The sequence below is a fragment of the Zootermopsis nevadensis genome, unplaced genomic scaffold (genome assembly GCF_977971745.1).
Source record: "Zootermopsis nevadensis isolate Lab colony 2312 unplaced genomic scaffold, Znev_1.0 Znev_ptg000010l, whole genome shotgun sequence".
Taxonomy (NCBI): Eukaryota; Metazoa; Arthropoda; class Insecta; order Blattodea; family Termopsidae; genus Zootermopsis; species Zootermopsis nevadensis.
Window position 1 is genome coordinate 11,325,988 of NW_028259142.1, and position 21,780 is coordinate 11,347,767.

The window sequence follows — 21,780 nt, forward strand, 5'->3', positions numbered from 1 at the left end:
ATATGCACTCCACTAAACAACATATTTACGTTACATTATTATATTTTTGTTCACAGTGCACCTGTCGTTGCTTTTTTCAATGGTTCCAGCAAACATTCCCAAGATTGTATTAGCCCTTTGACTGCTGACTTCGTTTTAGAATACATGTATTATTTCCTTTTGTGTGTTTTAATAATAATTCAAAAAATTCCATTGATAGAAAACCATAATTTTTTTATTTTATTGTCAAGACATGTTGAAAGAGTGTATTTCCATTTACGTTATGCACCGGGGATACCAATTTGGTGACCGGTTATGGGCTGGAAGACGTTGGTTCGTTTCTGGATCAGAGACTTTTTTGGCGATCGCGACGGGTGGGCTTATCCAAAGGGAACCTGGTGTAAAGCGAGTGGAACGTGAAGTTCATCTTCCTTGGCGACGAGGTTAAAAATCCATGGAGCTTTATCTCCGTGGTTCCCAATATCGCGATAATTGTGCACAGATACAACTTTGTCTTTCTCTGTTATTCAATACCGACGTTGTGATGCAGATAGGGGTATAATATTAAAATGTATCCTAAATGAATAAAGATAGGATGGTGTGGACTGTACTTATATGGCTCAGGATTTGGATCAGTGAAATGTTCTTGTGAACACGATAATGAACCTTTGGGTTCAGTATATCAGTAGCTGCTGATACCGTTAACATCTCAAGACTTACTCTGCTCCATGGAGTTAGTGATAAGGAGTATCTGGTGTTTCTTACACGACTTATCTCGTTCATATCGTCGAAAGAAATTTATGGGCCTATAGTGTGTGTAGTTTTAAAGGAAAATATTTTTAAATTACTATGCTTAGCCAGTGAAATGCATTGCGGTTTTTAGTGTGGTACAACTTTGATGGCTAAACAGAAGTTCGTAATGCTCAGTCCCAGGAGACAAAAATTAATGGTGGTTACTGTTTAACAAAGCATTTTAAATATTCTTGTGTGTGTGTGTGCGCGCGCTTGCTTGTGCGTGACTTGTTCCATTGTGCCTACGTATAGTCCTACCGGATTGTTTTGTAGGACAATAGTTTGTGGTAGACTAGTCATTGAATTTACTGCTATGTGCATTATGGAGTACTTTTCATTGTTTCGTTTGGATTTTCGTGTACAGATATCTCCCTGTGTATAATAGACATCCTTAGGGAAACAAAAACCTCTTATAGGATATAGGCGTACATGTGCAATGAAATGACTGTGTTCCGAGTTGTTAATCTCTTGGTTTTGTTGTCAGTGAATAGCATTGGATATCAAATTCGTATTTAGTTTATTCGAATGCTCCATGGAGTTTGTTAATAACCACAGTGTGCCTTCAACTGTAGGACGTTTAGTACGCATCATACAAGGATAATTTTAATGCGATTTACTGTGTCAGCCACTTTTCAGTTCTAAGTGAATGGTGTTTATTTTAAAGTTTGTTTAAAAATAGCCCTAGTATTATCGTACCCGATTTTTTATTACCGTACTACAAAAGCATTCCATTTAACACTGTCCTTAACCAGTTTAATCCAACATTTGTCAGAGATCCATTTTAATATTATCCTTCCACTCGTGTTTTTATCGCCAAAGTGTTTAAATTTACCGATCAAAATTGTATACGAATTTCTCATTGCACAAAGCATTCAACGATACCTATTTAAGATTGACGGTTATGTTGTCAAATAAACTGTTTTTGATAGACTGGGTGTGCATGGAGGACTTAATCATTAACTGTCAATATGAGGACCTGAAATACCTGGACATAGATTCCTTATTTACTACTCACCACAGTTCCACTGTCTGTTATGTCAGACTGTCATTGAGTGGTTAGCACTCCTTCGTATAAGGGAGGTCTCAGATTCAAATTTTGACCTGTAGTTAGTGGCTTGAAATAACAGTTACTCATATAAATGTTCAGCAAAATTTATGGGGCAGCGCAAAAACCCGAAACTTCATCATGATGTTTAAAGACTTCCGAAATTGGACACTGTCTTCAGCTAGTTCAGTCCGGTAGCCAGTTTTACATTTATTTCTCGAAAATAAGGTTAAATATCTTATCCTCCCACCTACACCTCGCCAGCGTGGCTTGTACCATGCGTGTTACATGTCCCTACCATCTCATTCTGCTTTAATTTAATAATCCTCAGGCTAATAAGAGGAGAATGGGATATTAATGTTAGAACTGTTTAACTGTTTTATTAGTGTTGCTGTTGTAATATAAAAAAGCATAGTCCATACTTCTGTTTTGCGCCTGCAGTGGATTAAATACACCTTTAAAATCTGGGCATATAACCAAATTGGACGTACACTAAATTCAGCTGTTATTCGGGTTAACCTTTAGAATATTCATGCCATTATGACCCACACTATTGATTATAGACCTGTAGAATATGAGATTTAGTAGACGTTGCAAGGGGTGTGTTGTAGTCTAAGTCAAATTGCATGTCATGTAGAGTTTGTAACTCCTCTTTCCTGTATTTTTAATTCCACACACGAAGTTGGTCTGGTAGCCGTACGAGTGGGCATCTGTGTCATTCTATAATATAAGCAAACTTCTCGTTACCTGTAATTACGGTTCTATGCAGTTTTGAAGTGGCTTATAGTTATTAAAAGTCTGACTCACTTTAAACGGATTTTCGTACGTCTTTCTGACACATTATATATGTCACGACCTTAACGTATTTTTATTTAGTACTAAAAGCAGAATATCAGACCGAGTTTGGTGCGATTGGCGAGAGCTTGCTGTATTTAAATTTATTTAAATCCGCCTTATAATAAAACAATTCTTGTGTGTTTGTGTTTGTTTGTCCTTTTCCTTTGCCTGGTCTTGTTTGGATGATTACATGAAGAATTAGACGGGGAAGTGAGAAAGTCGTGCAGTATTTAACTTTATCAGTCCTGCACAAGAGAGACTATCGTAAGACATAGGTGAGATTTGTGTGGGATATCATAGAGGCCTAAATTAATTTAAAGACGTCATTGGTATCGAATAATTCGAAAGCATATTACATTGATTAAATTATAGCTGTAGTCTCCCAAGTCTCGTGCGAAAACTGAAAAGAATGAAATTAATTTAGGATATTACATATTCATTTATATGGGTGTGGATCTTTGTCTGTCATTCCAAAGGAAGATTCAAGGTACCGAGGAGAATAGACATGCGTTGAAGTGACGGTAAGCTGGAAAAAGGATAATGACATGGGCTGGGCATGTGGTACGCATGTAGAAACTTAAAATATTAGTTTGAAAAACTGAAGAGGGGGTATTACTTGATCTTAGCGAAAATGGAAGATTGATATTTTAATGAATAAAAATTGTATGAGAATTTGGCTAAGATTCCGGTGGCTATTTGCTGTGAACCGAGAAATATATTTTAAGGTCCTATAAATGATTGAGAATTTGTTGACCAGCCGAACTGCTGTTATTCTAGTTGGAAAGACATCTCTCCATAAGCTTTATACTAATATTTCTCCAGTCGCTTGCAGTAATTCTTTACTCAGATGTAAAGCGTTTACACATGTCATATCTTACATAATCTTCCCTGAAATTGGTCTGATAACAGCTGTGATTATTCTTTGCTTAAGATCAATATTATGCATGCTTTGGTTTAATTTAATTCTGTAGTTATTCCCCGCAACCAAATATTGCAAGAGATGAAGTCGGGTGTCCGTGGTGGCCAGAGAAGTTGACCTCCATAGATGATCCGTCTGTTAAGGACAAACAAATTTTAAAAAAAATTCTTGCGACACAAGTGCGTAATGTAACGTTGCGCTACGGTCGGTGTGCTTTATACCTATGCGGCCGAAATCGAAAATACAGTTGAATTCCATCGTGAGACTTGCATACTACGTGTCGCCTTGTTATAGCATTAAGAAATATCGTCAGAAGACACGACCACTGCCGTATTTGGCCGAATACAACAATCTAACTTCTCTTCCGTGTTCGACAAAACGAGACGGATACAGCGTGACTATGTGTATATTTGTATTGTCAAGATGGCCGTCTTCTGGGTTGTTACAACGTGTTGCCCAGTAGAAGTTCACTGACGTGTCAGAGGTGCGTTCTGCCTCCATCACCGCCCAGATGATAGAGGCGGCAAGGACCTCTGAAATGTCCAGAAGACAGCCACCTTCATAATCGCTGCCGTGAGAACCTTGAATCTCACTCAGCTCTCTTTTTCTCCTCTCTCTGTGTGCTGAAGAACGCTAAATCGGCAATACCTTACTTACATGAAGAGATTTTGGCCATAATATTATGTTATAGACCGTACACTTCTTTGTGAACGATGGTACCGAGTAAATGCAAAATTATTAATTAAAATATTACCTTATGCCAGTATGTTAACTTTTTTCAATATGCTTGCAATTGTGGGTACAACATTACTTACTCCACCTCCCAACAGATCATGAGTTTTGGTACTTGTTACCACATTTTGTAACGTGTAACTGCAATGATAGCAAACCGCTGTTCATTTGAGGCTAGCTATTTTGTAGCACAAAGTCCTCCGGTAGCGTTCCGGGATATTGATTCCATACACCAGCCTTCTGCAGTGTCTGGGTTATGTATGCCTATAATCGGTTGCTCTCGTTCGTAGTTTAATGCCGATCTAATAGCTAGCCGATACTGACCGAGTTTAAATCATCCATCTGCGATTTGTGACATTCAAGCGTTCGACTGCAATCAATAAGCGTCCAGAGAATTGAACCGATATGAATAGCGGATTTATGACGCGATTTGTGAGCAATTTACACCTGCGACTGTCATTGGAAAGCAAAGGAAAATGAGTAGTGGGCTATAAGCATCGGATATAATCAGCCTGAATTAGTCATGAACTAAAAATTCTGTTGTAATATAATATGTTTAAATGGACCTATTTTATGAGATATGGTTCCTTCGCGATATAGGCGTTTGTTCAGAAGGAAGTATTTTAGAAAATTTGACCTGTTTACAAATAGTTTTCGTCTGTATTTCTGGTCCAATAAATATTTTCATACATAACGTTTTTGGTTTTCGTGAAGTTTTTACATTAAAATGTTGTATGACTGTCTTATCCATCAATTCGATATATGCTTAGTTCTTAGGTTACCTCAAACATGACATTTTTGTTCTTTTAGAAAGTTCCCACACGTTTTGTGAATTTTAACACGGACGTTTTGTCGGCTGTAGAACTCTCCAGACTTCACGGTGATTTATAATCGATTTGTTTCCATTCATGGGTGATAATATATATACGTGAAACAACGCTCGTGGGTTAACATCTAAACTGAAATAAGAAACATTATTTCAGCAGTTGTTTTTGTAGTTCGTTTTCGTCTTACTTGAATGTAGATTCGTCTCAGAAGAAAAATTCTTATAACACTCATCTCTCGACAAAATATGAGCAAAATACATTAATGTTCTGTGGAAAACTAAAATAATAAACAAAAATGACAAATTAAAATGTGTACTGCTCAATAACCTTATAGTATAGACTTACTTACATGCATATATATACTATCTCCGTAGCTCTACACCTTTAACGAGCTTGCCACTCCCGCATTTTGGAGGTGTGTAGTCTTTCTAGTCCGTTTTTAATATTTGATATGAACATCGAATTTCTATTTGAAAGTGTTAGAAATAATCTTCGCATTGTCAGTGTTTCTCTTGCCTATGTTATAACACTAAATTGTTACAACGCTTGCATTTCGCTTGGTACTTATCGATTTTCCGCTTTCTAGTGTCTGTTTCGTATCTAAATCGAAATCTTTAGGACAAAACTGCATTTATGGGAGAAATACGACAAGAATTTCAGATTAATCGATGTTTTAAACTTTGGAGTATTTTGTGTAATAATATACGGCCTATTCTTCTTCATCTCAGGGTTTTGGTACTATATTCGCTGTTCTGAAGCAAAGACATTCTCCACAAATTCCTAGGCTTCTTTGTTCTCGGTGTCTGTATTAATTTACTGCTCTGAGTAGATCGTCTGCTGAAATTTACTCAGCTTCCCATCATTGGCTTTACGTTCCATTTTCGTGGATCTTATTATATTCTTCAAGTTGTCGAATGTCTTCATTCCGGACATGGTCTCTTCTTGTTGCTTCAACGAACGGTCTTAGGGATCTTATTTGTGCCATTTCGATACGCCTTCTCTCTCGTCTTCCAAAAGTCTAGCTTTCACTTTGATATGGTAAAGTCGGCTTCTTATAGTAACCGTAACCAAATTGCATATTTCAAGGTCACGGCAATTCATACAGCGGAGATGAGTCACTTCAGTCCATTTCATGAACTAATTCTACATTTGTTACACTGTTATATTGGATGCATTGTTGTAATATTATCCTACTATCTCACATTTCTTGAGTATTTCACCCAAAATGGTGCATGCATGTATAATTTCCACATGCGTGCTGCATATTCTAACATTCTCACCCTTGTCAGTTTAATGCCATAATCCCAGGGGAAGATTAAAAAATATGAAACGTTCTACAGTTATGTTATATTTGTATATATGTATTGTTATTACAAATTATTCCACTTCCTTTTGTCATCAGGATAACTTGTAGTTCCATGGGATGTAATTAAGATGTGTTGGCATAACATCTGAAATAGGAAAATAAACATCCTCTAATATTTCAGGGTCTCACGGTGCCGTTTAATCTGGTAGAAGTTTACTGGACATTCAGAGGTGCTTGCTGATGATGGAGGCAGCAAGGGCCTCTGAAACGCCGGTAAACTTCTACCAGACTACACGGCGCAACAAAGCAAAAGACGGTCGTCTTCAATAAGCAACCTATTTGTGTTGCTGCATTAAATGGGTAAACAATCCGTCTCACTTTAAGTGTTCCTACTTCAAATCGTGATCTATTGGCCATGGTTTAGTTTTTCACGTGAGGCACTGCTCTACTTTGAAGCTCGGTACCGTGCATTTCGTGACGGACTCTTCGTGACTCGTAGCAGCGAGGTAGTGCACACCTGTGTACCTTTCCCACCGGCCATCCTCTGGGTATTGCTAACTGTCGTTGCCAGGGTGTTACTTATTTTGCTGCTTTGTGTATCCGACTGAGCCAGTTGTCTGTTGTCTGCCTACCCACCAGCCTTTTCATTAATGCAAAAAACGAAATATTTTCGGTAACATATATTTCATATTATTGACTATGTGTGTATGCCAGTTTAATTAACAGTAAGTTCAGATTGAGTTATTTTATACGGGTATGGAACTTGGTCTCTCACCAAGGAAAGAAGAACATACACTAAATATATCTGAGAATAAGTCGCTGAGGAGTGTATTTGGACCAATGATAAAATACATAACAGGAAAATGGAGAAACATTTTTCGGCCTAGTTGAGAGTTTAAATAATTTTTACTTTTCACAAAATAGTCTCATTAGGGTGATCAAATCAGGCCGGAGGGGGGGGGGTCACGTAAAGTGCATGGAAAAAATAAGAAATGTATACATTTTAGTCGGAAATCCAAACAAAATACTATTTGCGAGACCTAGGCATTTTAATGATAATATTAAAATGGTCTATGTTGTGATGGTATGCATTATATTTATTTGACTCAAGTTAGGATCTAATGGCAGGATCTTGTGAACACTATATGAACATATGGTGTCAGTAAAAGGGGAAAATTTCTTGGCGAGTTCAGTGACTACATTTCTCAAGAAAAGTATTAGCTTCGTCTGTTCGTTAGTGGTTTAACTGCAACGATCCAAGACAGTTCAATCAGTGATTCAGGTTACTGGTGTAAGAGATGGGTAATCAGGATTTGTTATCTGGCAGGTGTGAGATTCTTTACTCTTCGTCAAAATATCCAGCCGGGCTCTTGGCTGGACCCAGTCTCCCGTTGGATATTGGAAGCTCTTTCCCGAGGAAGGACAAAGCAGAAGAAGCGTGAACCAGAAAAACTCTTCTGCCTAATGCCGTGACAGTGATAAATAGGTTATATCGACATATCAGTGCAGTTCTGATACATATTTTGAGGTCCTGAGTTAAAATATGGGCACGCAGGACGACCGACTTGGCAATATGTCTCGCAATTTTGCGACTTTCCTCAGTTCCTGTAAACAAATGTGCAAGACTGCCGTGGTCGAATATACCCTATGACTGTTCACTTAAACAGCATTTCTATTTTTTCTTAAATCATCATAGAAGTGACGCTATATGCAGGATGTTCAAAAAACATTTACTAACATTTACATTTTTGTTATAAATGGTATTGGAAATTATGCCCTCCAACTTGTAATCCCTTCTTAACACATACACAGCCCTCATATATCAGTTTTACCAACCGATACAAAAAATAAGCGTGTTGTCCATCACTGCATGTTGTAGATATGCAACTACATATCTGCTGGTTATAGCCTTTCGAACATTCTCCTTTTTTTCGTGCTTGGTGAGAAGAGCTTAAGTTCAACTTAACTTATAGTCTTTCTACCGAACACCAGCAATATCAGCTGCTCAGTTGAAAAGCATCGTTAAATAGTAAAACGCAGTTCTTTGCAGGCCTTCGCAATATGGGTCTGTTTGTTTCGGGCTACAGTGATATATTGTACGGAAATGTCCATTGCATTTTGACCCCTCTTCTTAGAAGCTAGCTCATGTTTCTTCTACCAGAAACAAAGCAGTAACCATTTAAAATCATTTTAGAAATTTATATGTAAGCCTGTTGTGTAAAACAGGTTATAATCCGAAGCCATTGCAAGCAGATTCTTGAGCAATGCGTTTTATAATGCCACTTTCCTGTGCAGACACTTTTTTCCTTGTTTATATCTTTGAATTAATGAGTCATACAGAAGTTCTGCTAACTAGATGATGGAAATGTATTATCATTTACAATCAGCGGGTTAAGGTCTGCAGTATCAATTAAACTATATTTGAAATCGGATTATTTTATTTAAAATGTCGGGAACGTTTAACGATCATGAGAGAAAAAAGAAACACAATATTTAAATCTTAGAGAAGAAGGAAGTTAAGATGTACACTGAATGCAAATTCATGGATCCAGTGACGGACGTTTGTGAACACGATATTAAACATCCGGGTTCCATAATGGCGGGGAAGTTCTTGGCTAGATCGGGACCTATCAACTTTTCAAGTTTTCCCTACAGCATGGAGTTAATTAGCGAGAATGTAAGTTGTGCTGTTTCTAATTGGGGGTATCGCAACTTGCAGGATTTCTAAAGAGCTCTGTCGAACCTCTGCATGTTACGCACGAGATAAGTTACCTTGCATAGATACACCGACCGATCTTAGGCTGAATTTACTTTATATTTTAGAATATAAGGTAATGAAGAAACGTCCTCCACAGCCTCTCAAGAGTTAAAACACACTGGCTCTTTGTGGCTTTCAAAAGCGTAAACCACACTTTAACGTAGAAACTCAGTCCTATGGAAGGAGGTTTCTTTAAACAGAGATCCGCTTACAAGTGATTAACTAACCGTATGAACCAGGATTCCAAAGATGCGGCCTTGCTAACTTTTGAGGTGGGAACAACACTAGCGCCGTTGATATATTTGAAGTTTTGTTTGACAACGATCCTTTACAAAATGCTCAGCTTTTATTGTTTCTCAATGTATTTAGCTGTTATTTCTCAACTGTATGAGTTAGCCTGTTGTGTCGAATGGAAAAATAACTTTTAATAATGGATTGGAAGGTGTATGGAAGGAAACGATCATGATCCGTTTGAAGGCACAGTTTCAATGTTTATTTGGAAGGACGTGTGTAAACCATGCCGGTTCAATGCCTCTTCTTAGAAATATTCAAACATGACGAATGTTTTTACGTTAGGAACAGAATTGATAAGTTGACCAGAATTTGTTACTTGCTCACAATGTTTTGTGAATATACTGCATATAGGTCTAATAAAATGTGCTTTAGTTGACTTATTTCTTAAGTATCTTCCGTTGAGAAATCATTTACGCTGATTATTAAGCGCTTAAGCCAGTGCGACAGTGTTTTGTTTATTACACTAAGTGGTTGAAGAAATGTTCCGTAGTTAGCAGTCACTCACTTTACTGTTCAGAGTTTCATTTTATCAACACATAATAATCCAATTGCAGTAGTAGTTCATAAAATGGCAAAGTGGTGTAAAAATTACAGAACACCGAAATACTTTGTTTCTATTTCTCTGGAGATCAGATTTCGAGACTTAGAAAAGACAAAGTAGGCAAACTAAAATTGATGATCAGAATAAGAACATAATTTCGGAAATATCTTTTATAGGTTAAAATACATAGGTGTAATTGTACCTGTCATTTACGGTCGTGGAACTTGGTCCGTCGTTATAGCGGAGAATTAAACATTTTGAGTATTTGTACCCGACTTCTAATTTTTTGGCCAGGAAGCCAGAGGAGGGGTTACTGCCAATACTGCAGTGCCTTAATAAATAGGATTGTTTCAGTTGCCATGATTCCTTGTAAAAGAGAATGAGTACGACGGCCGTGGTTACAATTGCGTGATAAAGAGCTAAATAATGTCTGTTCTTCACTGTTATTTGGCTGGTGTCATCAAGGAGGACATTTGAAGTACATCACTTGTAGCATGCATAGAGACATGAGAGACATGCGAAATTATAACAGAAAAACCCGAAGGGAAAGTAAAACATGGCAGCCATAGACCAACGCGAAGATAAGAAAAAAAGTATGATTTGAGGTTTTCACAGCGGTGAGTATGAAGTTTCTGTCTTCTGGGTTGATGACGGAGGCAGTATGACCTCTGAAATGTTGGTAAACATCGACCAGACTACACAGCGCAACAACCCAGAAGACAGAAATCTTCATACTCACCGCTGTGATGACGGAGGCAGTATGACCTCTGAAACGTTGGTAAACATCGACCAGACTACACAGCGCAACAACCCAGAAGACAGAAATCTTCATACTCACCGCTGTGATGACGGAGGCAGTATGACCTCTGAAACGTTGGTAAACATCGACCAGACTACACGGCGCAACAACCCAGAAGACAGAAATCATCATACTCATCGCCCTGATGACGGAGGCAGTATGACCTCTGAAACGTCGGTAAACATCTACCAGACTACACAGCGCAACAACCCAGAAGACAGAAATCTTCATACTCATCGCCCTGATGACGGAGGCAGTATGACCTCTGAAACGTTGGTTAACATCGACCAGACTACACAGCGCAACAACCCAGAAGACAGAAATCTTCATACTCATCGCCCTGATGATGGAGGCAGTATGACCTCTGAAACGTTAGTTAACATCGACCAGACTACACAGCGCAACAACCCAGAAGACAGAAATCTTCATACTAAGAATCGCCCTGATGACGGAGGCAGTATGACCTCTGAAACGTCGGTAAACACCTACCAGACTACACAGCGCAACAACCCAGAAGACAGAAATCTTCATACTCATCGCCCTGAAGACGGAGGCAGTATGACCTCTGAAACGTTGGTTAACATCGACCAGACTACACAGCGCAACAACCCAGAAGACAGAAATCTTCATACTAAGAATCGCCCTGATGACGGAGGCAGTATGACCTCTGAAACGTTGGTTAACATCTACCAGACTACACAGCGCAACAACCCAGAAGACAGAAACTTCATCCTCATCGCCCTGATGACGGAGGCAGTATGACCTCTGAAACGTCGGTAAACACCTACCAGACTACACAGCGCAACAACCCAGAAGACAGAAATCTTCATACTCATCGCCCTGATGACGGAGGCAGTATGACCTCTGAAACGTCGGTAAACACCTACCAGACTACACAGCGCAACAACCCAGAAGACAGAAATCTTCATAAGAACATAAATTTAAAATATGTTTTTAGAGGAATCGAGTTCCAGGTGTAGTACATTGTTGCTTTTGTGGATATGATAATAAATTCTCTACTTTTAGGCCATAAAACTGATTAATTTCATTGTTATCCGAGCAACTAATAATGTTTTGTGAAATATTCTGCGTTGTGGACATCCCTAAAACTTTCTTGTTCATAAAATGGCCGACTACATGGAGGTGCGAAATAGAATAGAAAGAAGAAAATGCCAAAGTATATGTTGCAGTTTCTCCTTTCTGTGGATGAAATCATGAGATTGAGAAAAAGAAAGATAGATAAACAATAGCAATGAAGTCACATTCTGGAGCGGGGTATAATCCGCTTAAGGCAGTCTTGTCTTCGTCTCTGTATCTTTCTGGTCGTGTTGTATCGCCAGAGGGGAGTTAGTTGTTCCTTTTTCTTGTTGTTCTAGTCCAAAGCCAGTCCACTCCCATTCTGCACCTATACTTAAACGTCTGTGGTGGCCGGGGGCACCTTCCGTTCCCTTGCTTCTCTACAATTACGTGGACGAAGGAGAGAGAATGCTAGGTGCCGAACGAATGGGAGCTAGAGTTAAAACCTGAACAGCCAAAGCTATAATTTCATCATGGCTTGCTTGGCATCTGTATGGCGTACAATGTTGCCACGTGTTAAAAGTCACTCGTCGCCTTAGTTATATGTAAAGCTGTCCCACTATACGCCATGTAGACGCTTGGGGGGGAGTGGAGGTATAACTCCTACTCATTCTTGACCTCGGCACTAGATGGGGGTGAGTGGTCAGCATCACGCCCCGGCCGGCTTTACCCCCGGGAAAGGACTCCGGTACCCATTGAATAGTAGACTGGGTGGGCCCCAGAGCCGGTCTGGACGCAGAGGCTAGAGGAAAAACCCTCTGCCCCCGTCGGGGATCGAACCCCGGTCGTCCAGTCCGTAGCCAGTCACTATACCGACTGAGCTACGCCGGCTCATATATGTAATAATATTAAATACGTACTGTAAGTGCTCCATATCGTGATACTTGACAGACAGCTGGGACAGATGAAGGTTGGAATCGATGTAGATCAAGGCTCAGCTTTGTCTGGCACAAGAAAAGCTGAACACAGTCCGGCGTTTGTCTATTTTCCGCGTGTCGCTGTACCAACTTTAACTCGGTGTCTAGATAGAACAGTCGTGTGTTATTTTAAATTTGAGAGTGTGCATATATGTGCGGCTGTGTAATTTATGGACTGTATCCATATTACTATTTATGCTTTGTTGTGTTTTGTTTTATTTACGAAAGCCTATTTTTATTTAGTGTTCTGTCTGACGACAGGTCCATATGAACAGGGTCCTTCCATCGTTTTCTCGGACTGGGACCTGTTCATATACGTTCTTGGCAGATGATCCAAAAGTGGTTTGCCATTGCCTTCTTCTGTGTGTGTGAATGGAGTAGTTGTTGGGATGCCACGGAGAAACCGAGGAAGCCCCCGGAGGAAAACTCCGTGTTGCCTAGACTACGGCCTTGCCCAACACAAGTTATAAATTCAGGCACCGCCGGGAATCGAACCCGAGACCCCTGGATTACAAGGCCAGCGTTCTAACCGCTAGACCACCGTGGCGTCTAGAAAGTCTATATTGTTGTACAAATATTCGACAGGCTGGTTTTCAGTGACGAACAACAAATAACTGCAGTGATACAAATCATTTAAATGGTATGTTACAATTAGTAGAGCTAATCTCAAACACATTTCACATAAGAATGGAAACAAATCTAGTTTCAGAAATGTTGTACTCTGTCCAGTGAACTAGACTAGTTTATCATACTAACATTGATAGACAAATTTATTAAGATCAGTAATAGCTATTTTAAAACATATATCCACAAAACGTTGCAGCCTGGTTAGCTCACATGCTTCGTGTTTGGGAGGCCTAGGGTTCAGATCTCGGTCAGGAAATCGCCTGACTGAGGTTTCTCGTGGTTTTCCTCTATCCCTCCAGGAAAATTCTAGCTCGTAATGGTCGCGGCGTAAGTCTTGGCCACGTCATGCTGGAAACATTTATCTAATTTTTAAGTTCTGGAAGCCGTTAAAGTGGAGAAGTTGCGACCGTAGCGTTAATTAACGTGAATGTTCTGTTTGTGTTTTAAGATTTCGTTTTATTGGCAAATAATATTTTTTTATTATTTTTTTGTTCGAGTGGTTTGCTTCTTGAATGTCAGATAAGTTTTGAATGATCAGTATAATCACTGTCAGTGTCCTACAATAGTGACGTTACTCACACGCCAAGTTTTCTGCAGACATCCGTACCTACAGCGAAGGAAGTTAAACTGTCAGGCAGTAATTCCGGTCTGAACGTGCTGCTAACGAAGAAGTCCTTCCCCCGCCAGGAATTCAACTCCATACTAAATTTAACAAAATCCTTTGAGCAGTTTTGGGTATGTATATGAATTCATCTGGACAAACAGGAATTGATAAATGTGAGTTTATTTTATGTATTTCGTTCATCTGTATTGACCTTCAACCATTCTAGTGACCTTCAAAAGGCTCTTCTTAGTAGTGCGCGTGGTCGTTTCATCACCCGGTCAAAACATGTGGGCCATTATATGAATCAGAATGATCAAGCAAAGCAAAACAAGCTCTGCTCACAGACTTACATACCACTGACCACAGGGCAAATAATTTAATGATCTAGAGGACTGGATGTTTCTCAGAACCGGTCCAGGGTTATAAAAATAACTTTCAGAACTCTTATTCGGTAGTCGTGAACTTACGGCTCTTACGATATAAAATATCGAACTTGACATTTGGATTTTAAATTAGGATTCCTAGTTAGGGAAAATAATTTTCTACTTTCTGTGGCGAGTGTGGAACTGGAAGACAGCTGCAGTGGCATTCGACTGCAGTGCGAGGTCGAGACGCGGGTAATTTAAGGCTTGCGGCAGCCGGCATTCCTAGAGTCACGATAATTAAGTATGATCTGTAGGGAGGGTGTGGCGGTATGCCAGTGGAAAATAAGACCAGAACGAGAACTTCAAGTGATCAGAACTAGCGCGAAACTCACAAGAATTTGGATTCGAAAGAACATCGCTAATTAACCACCTACATTCAGTATGATTCATCAAGAGCTGAGTACTTTCTGCTTCGTCTTATTCTTATTCTGCTCCTTCCTGTTTTCACCCTTCTCCTCTCTTCCCGCCTACAACTCCTCCTCCTCCTACGCCTTCTCCTTTTCCGCCTGATTTTTCTCATATTCTGCCCCCTTTATTATTATTCTTACCTCCATCTCATCCACACTCCTCCTTTATTTCCTTCCTTTATCTCATCCCCCTTCATTTTTCTTCTTTTCCTTCTTACCTCCATATCCTCATACACACTTATCCTTTCTTTCCACCTTTTATCACGATCTCCATATTCCCTTCATTATTATTCTTGTTATTCTCCTCCTCCTCATTCTTCTTCGTCTCTCCACCTCTTCTTCCGCAATGTCCAATTGTTTCTGCTTAATCTTGTTCCTTCCTCCACCCTTCTACTCGTCATCAGCCTACCCTTTCTTCTTACTCCTTTACGCCAGACTCCTCTCACTCACCTCGACCTCCCTGAATCAAAAGGGTTTTTTAGTCCTGCTCACGATGTAGAAACCTTTAGATTTGGAATCAGTCCATTGCAAGTCCTTAGCCTCGACAGGCCAAAACGTGAAACAGTAGATAAACATCGGCGAGATTTTAGGTTGTGAGTCCAATCTTGAGGCAGCGTAGGACACATCCTGGCCATCGAGTTCGATGTTTAAGTTCCGCTATCGGTGTGAACCTTTGAATTCATTAGTCCACGTGTTAAGGGAAGTGAGGTACGTCTCTCGACTCTTTATGGCCGTCGTAATTGAGGTTTGTTACTGCACCCACCGGACTGCGCCCGTCTGTTTGTCACAATAAAGGTGCCAGGATTTCGGGAGCAATGTCGACTTTAAGGATTACAACAACGGGTAAAGCACTTTCATGCAACAAAGACTGTGATGAGTATAAGCTTCAATACGTTAGTTCTAGTTGGCATGATCTGACGGTCGCTGACCTCATGTCGAATCTGCATCCAGCTTTTGGTCTCGCTGTCAGGATCTGTCACGATTACTTGCTTAATCGGTTAGACTCATTGATTCTCTAATTGGTGATATCTTAGTCGATTAATAAGTTACGGCACGCGGCAGTATTTCACAAACATTTGAATTACAGGTGCAAAAATGCAACTTTTTTGTTCTACATATAGGCATTGTAGTCCTGTATATAGGCGTTCTTAATCCGTTCAAGCGTTCAAACAGCTGATCCTTTGCGCACCGAAACCAAATTATGATGATCCGAGGTGCTAATGGCCCCACTTCTATCACATACCTAGCCACGTCACGACATGTGATGCAAAATTATGAAATCATTTTCCTTTCATCCATTATTATTCTACGAAGCTCATCACGCACATTCTCAAAGTAATTTCCTTCTCCTTCAGAAATGTGAGGTAACTGCTTATTGCGGGGTTTTTTTTTTAGGTGAATGTCTTTTGGTAATCTCGGTCACTGTAATTTACTATGGGAAATTATTAATGTTATTGCAACTGTTATTTAGTTTTGCGCTGGATTGTCATGTAGGTACGCACATTCGAAAATTTCTCAATAATAAGCATATATTGGGTTACGTTCTTTAAAATAATCTTGTGATATTGCATGCACTGTTTCATCTAACGTACTTTCTTATCACAAGAATTATTTTCTGATAATATTTAAATAGATATTGAACACAGGGTTGGAGGGTGTGGACTGGATTAATCAGGTTCAGAACAGCGACCAGTGGTTGGCTCTTGTGAACACGATAATTATTCTTCGGTTTCCGTAGAAGACTTGGAATTTCTCGACTAGATGACCATCTATTACCTCCTCAATAAAATCCCTGCTGCATGGAGTTCGTGTGTTTTGATTTAATTTCTTGCCAAGTGTAATGCGGATAGGAAGCTGTGGACTTGTAACATTTTCAGGTCTGGCAATATTTCTGTTATTTTAATATTAAAAGTTTGAACGTCCCTGGTAATTATCTTTGCAGTCTTGCAGAAGAAGGGACAACAAGGCGAATAATTTGAAGAGGGAATTTTTATATTGTGGACCTCAGAGACAATTTGCTAACCCAGAGATGACGCGTACACTTCGCGGACTTTGTGAACTTCGGAATCCAATAGAATTGCATCTTATATTTTAATAATATCACTGTTTTCATATGGCAGTGCACAAAGATATTTAAGAACTAAACATTAAGTGGCAAGGACTGAAATATTTGAAGGGATATACGACTTGCATTAGAATTTTGGAATATTTCATATTAGTAATATTGATTTTTCTTAAACAATTATTTTTAGGAGCAAAGCAAGCCTTAGAACGGAAAGATATTATATAAATCAGAAGTTCTGAAAAAGGAAGTAGATTAATATGAATAAAAATAGTAGACTTAACTTGTGTACGTGTTACTAACACAAACTCATTTTTGCTCGATACTTGAATTATATTCCGAAAAATTTAAGCGTCATAAAATGTGTTGTTATTGTTTCAGAGGTATATACTTATATATCTGAATGTAGAGTTAGACGAGATTTAGGAAGATGTATGAAGAGGTGGCACGATCAAAGACAAATTTTGACATAATCCTTGTGTCAGTTGGTGATGATGACAATAAAGCCTGATTAATTTACCTTTATCAGTTCATCCATTCTAAAAAAAACTTTAGATTTTAATTAAGAAATGTGTTTGGCATTAAAGTACTTCTGTCTGAGTCATGCTTTCTTTTCAAGTAATAATATACTGTCTTATGAAACATAGTCATTATAAATATTTAGTTCCTGGGGACAGAACCGTCCTCGCGGGCAATTAGTGTGAGTTTCATCTTATCCTGCTGCGTAATATATACTTAGAGAGGCTTTGCTCTTCTCAAGAGTTTCACTACTTGTTTGCCGGAATAATGATAATCACCTCCTAAATACAGACATCTGAAACAGCTTTTTGTGACTTGCATTTCAGGTGCACATAAATCATGTGTGTATCGTGTGCATAACTTCGTGTTTCTAGGTGTTGAAGACCTTGATTTCCACGTACCAAGTCGATCACTAAACCAATTTATGTTGGCATTCCAGTTTAAAAATAATATTAATTTATTATCTTCACCATACAACCGTCTGGTGTTTGCAGCTACGTTGATAAAGAACATTAAATATGCAGTAGAATGGACCTTCATAATCAAGTGCGTTGCGTGATGCAAGTATGAGTTCGCTGAACTAAGAAATATAAAAAAATCCGAACTCAGATATGTCAAACGTCTTTCGTAGAATTGCTAATAAACAAAGACGTATTCTGAAGTAGATATGCCTTAAGGTTTTGACACTTCGCTGTCGCGTGCGTGCTTTGTTCAATTAGCTCTACTAGGCAAATTTTCAAGATATACATCATCATTTATCATCTTTAAGCTGGGTTTGACGTACGGCACTACCAGCGTGCAGTTACTGTTTTTATTGCACTTTCTACTGTTCTATTATTTCCAAAGGAACAGCATTGTGAAACAAACTCAATTCACCATTGTCGCATAATCCTTTTAAAGGAGAGGCGGGTAGAATGCTCTACAGATATTTGAGGACAATTACATTTCGATGTATGATAACGTCTAGTACAGAAATGCAGTAATGATTAACGGTGATGGTGTTCTGGGTTTTGGCACAGTGTAGACTTGTTGGTAGATGGCAAAATTTCGGAGAAACATACTGTACCCATCTTCAGGGTTGAAATGGTGATACTGGGAAGTGGAGGGATTTTTTGTAGCGTTAGAGGAAGGGACGACGAAGGGAGAGAACATTCCATCTACATGCGAATCTACACGGCTCCAAAGCCGAGATTAAGAACATCATTATCCTCACCGCCGTAAAAACTTCGTATCTCGCAAGTAATAATTGGTCGGTGGCTCAATAAGAATGCTTTGCAGGATGTACTTCAGTAATCTTAAAACTCTGCATACCGTGTAGTGTATTAAAATATAAAATAAGCAAACAAACAACTATTAACACTATAAAAAAGGTACTAGTATTTTATATTATGTACTTCAGTATTTAGAAATTAAGTTGTCGTCCTGAAAAGTAACTATAATGTTTGAGAACTACTTTTCGAGGAGAAATTCGAACCAAGAGATATAAAGAAACTTGAAGAAGTACGAAACTTACTAAGTGAGGACGTGCATAAGTTGCACTGATCCCGAAATTTATAAGCGTTATTAAATTAAGGTGAATGTAATAGTTAGGGCGTGTAACACACATGAGGAATTAAAAAGTACGAGGTGCGATCGAAAGGTTTCCAGACTGCGCGTATAAAAACCCGTACACTTATCTCAGGTATTAAATTCATCCATCACCCTCGAAGTAGTTCCCCTGGGAGTGAACACAACGATCCCAGCGCCGCTGCCAAGCCTGGAAGCATCCCTGGAAATCTTTCTTTGTCAGCCTGTCAAGCACCATCTGCGATTCTGCCTGAATCTCTTCTATCGTCTCAAATCTCCTTCCCTTTAGCTGAATTTTCATCTTTGGGAAGAGGAAGAAGTCACACGGAGCTTAGAAAGGAAGGTGGGGTCGGTTCTTGCAAGATCTTTGAGCTCCTGACAAACGAGAAGTCGATTCTGCTTCTGGTCCTCAGACAGGATGCGTCGCATGTGGAGTTCTTCCTTTAGAATCAGCTGACAGGTCCCATAGCCTATCCCAACAATGTCGCACAAGTCGTTGATGGTACGACGTCGATCTTCGTGAATGGCCTGCCGAATCTTCGTAACATTTTCGGGCGTTGTGCTCGAAGATGGTCGTCCAGAACGCTCGTCATCATCGACAGAGGTTCGGCCATTTTTAAAACGTGAATGCCACACAAAAGTTTGTGCACGACCCATTGCGGACTCCCCAAATGCTTGCTTTAGCATTTCATAGGTTTCCGTAGCCGTTTTGGCGAGTCTTTGGCAAAATTTGATTTGTTCATGAAAATCCGCCATTCCGAAATCGCAGGAGGGTCGGTATAATGCACTACCAAAACGCCCGTAACTAAGAAACAAATGCTAATTCGATGATGCCGGCTAGCACACTGATTCACTATGAATGTAGGCCGCACCTCCTAGCGGCAGAAGCTCGTACTACATCCGGTTCGCCCTCTATTGACACAGTCTTGAAACTTTCCGATCGCACCTCGTATGCCTATATATTGTTAAACCTGAAGATGGAGGAGACCGGAGTGTAGACGTTATCAAATTAATGTTAATGAAATAATTTGTGAGAAAGTTGAGTGAATTTAGCTGGCTCAGGATACTACGTATTCAGTGGAAAACGGTAATGAATCTCGGAGATTTTCTTGTAAAGCTGAGCGTTTCTTAGCTGCGCAAGGACTATTTCTTGGAGTTTCCGTCATAGCCTATATTACAGCTTTTAAAATTAGTCATCTTTGTAACATATTAATGACACTATTTTATTTCCTTCTTTTGTTTGCAGGAAGGAACACGTGATCTGCATGAACCGTCCAGCTGTAGTGCCCCTTCTGAGGGTCTGTAAGAAGCAAGAAGTAATCGGCCTAGAGGAGACGATTAGCCAAGCATCACGAACTCCGCTGCAGCCGGATATGGTGCTGGAGACCCGAGTCAAACGCTTTAATAATATCGATGCAGTCGCTTCTAATGTGCAACAATAGGCTTGTTATTATAATACGCTGATTATATCTGTAAGAAGAGGTTCTTAAGTCATGGATGGGGTGGGATGAACCTTGTTCTGTAAAGGAACTGAGACATTAGCTCGACTTCGACTGTTGTGTCTTGTGGCTTGGCTTTTTGTTGTTATTTTATTAATGAATCTCGAGTTTGGTCGTGACACTCTCGTATCTTTTTGCGTTGTGCACGATGTTTAAGGGGCAGAGGTAACTACGAATTACAACTTCGTGTATCAAAGACCTATAGACGTTTTAAGATTTTCGTGATATTTAAAACTGCAGATATTTCAAAGTGATTCCAAGTCATGAATTATAATGCGTGTTTTATAGTGTGACCGAAGCAGAATATGTGTGATGAGAACTTTAAACTGGTAAAAATCCGGTCTTCCGCGCAAAAAGAATCTACAACGGAAATTGAAATTTTGACAACATAACTGAAGAATACAGTGATTTCTTATTCTTTTTTTCCTTGTAAATACATATACATATATTTTAGTTTTCTTTAATGAACGTGTGAGGAGTGTGCAATTTGTGGCTTCTGTATATAAACAAATGAACTTCACTTTTGCACATTATCTTGTAGAAATCTTTCTTAATTCTGGAAAACTATGTAATTAATTTTTATTTGTTTTGTTTTGTTTTGCACTGTTTGTTTTCATGTCTTGTCAACCCGTCCATGTGAACTGAATCGATAAGACATAGATGGAGACGTTCTAAGTGGTGATGTTAACAACAGTATTGCATGAAAACTATTATTATATGATATAATTACCACCCAAACATCTGTTAAAATTAGCTGTAGGTGGGTGTAAGCGTATCAGTGTAAACTGTGTTAAAATTTTCATATACGGTAACTAGTCAGAAAATTATTCTTTTCGCCCTCGCTTTTATATGTGACACGGTGCTGCCAATGTTGTACATAAATTATTATTATTAATAAACAACTATTTGAAATTATAACTCGTGGGCTGTGTATTTATTGCTCGTGTATTATAAAATATGTGAAGCTGCTTAATTAATAAGTTCTAACAAATGTTACCATATTCAACCTATCGTAATGCATAAGGGTTTTGGCGTGTTTCGTATGCAAGTATTATAGCTGTTTATCTTAATATGTTTAATCGTAATTTTTTTTTAAATGTAACTGACGAAGATGTTAAATGTGTCTCATTTTTAACTGTATTGTTTAACAAAAAGTGACAGTGGAACCACGGTTCCGGAGAATTAGACGTAAATACGTCTATACGGCAAGGAATTTTATATATTGGCTTTATTCTAAATATTTTCTTT

At 39.0% G+C, this 21,780-nt stretch overlaps 1 protein-coding gene across 2 annotated transcripts in view; it reads left to right on the plus strand.

The window, feature by feature from the left end:
* Toll-7 (Toll-like receptor 7) overlaps positions 1 to 21,450 on the plus strand; it is a 112,396-nt gene extending 90,946 nt beyond the window's left edge. For both annotated transcript variants that reach the window (XM_087346512.1, XM_087346511.1), the window contains one exon: positions 20,280 to 21,450. The gene's annotated coding sequence lies outside the window, so the exon portion shown is untranslated. The remainder of the gene's footprint in view (positions 1 to 20,279) is intronic.
* The last annotated feature ends 330 nt before the right edge of the window (positions 21,451 to 21,780 follow it).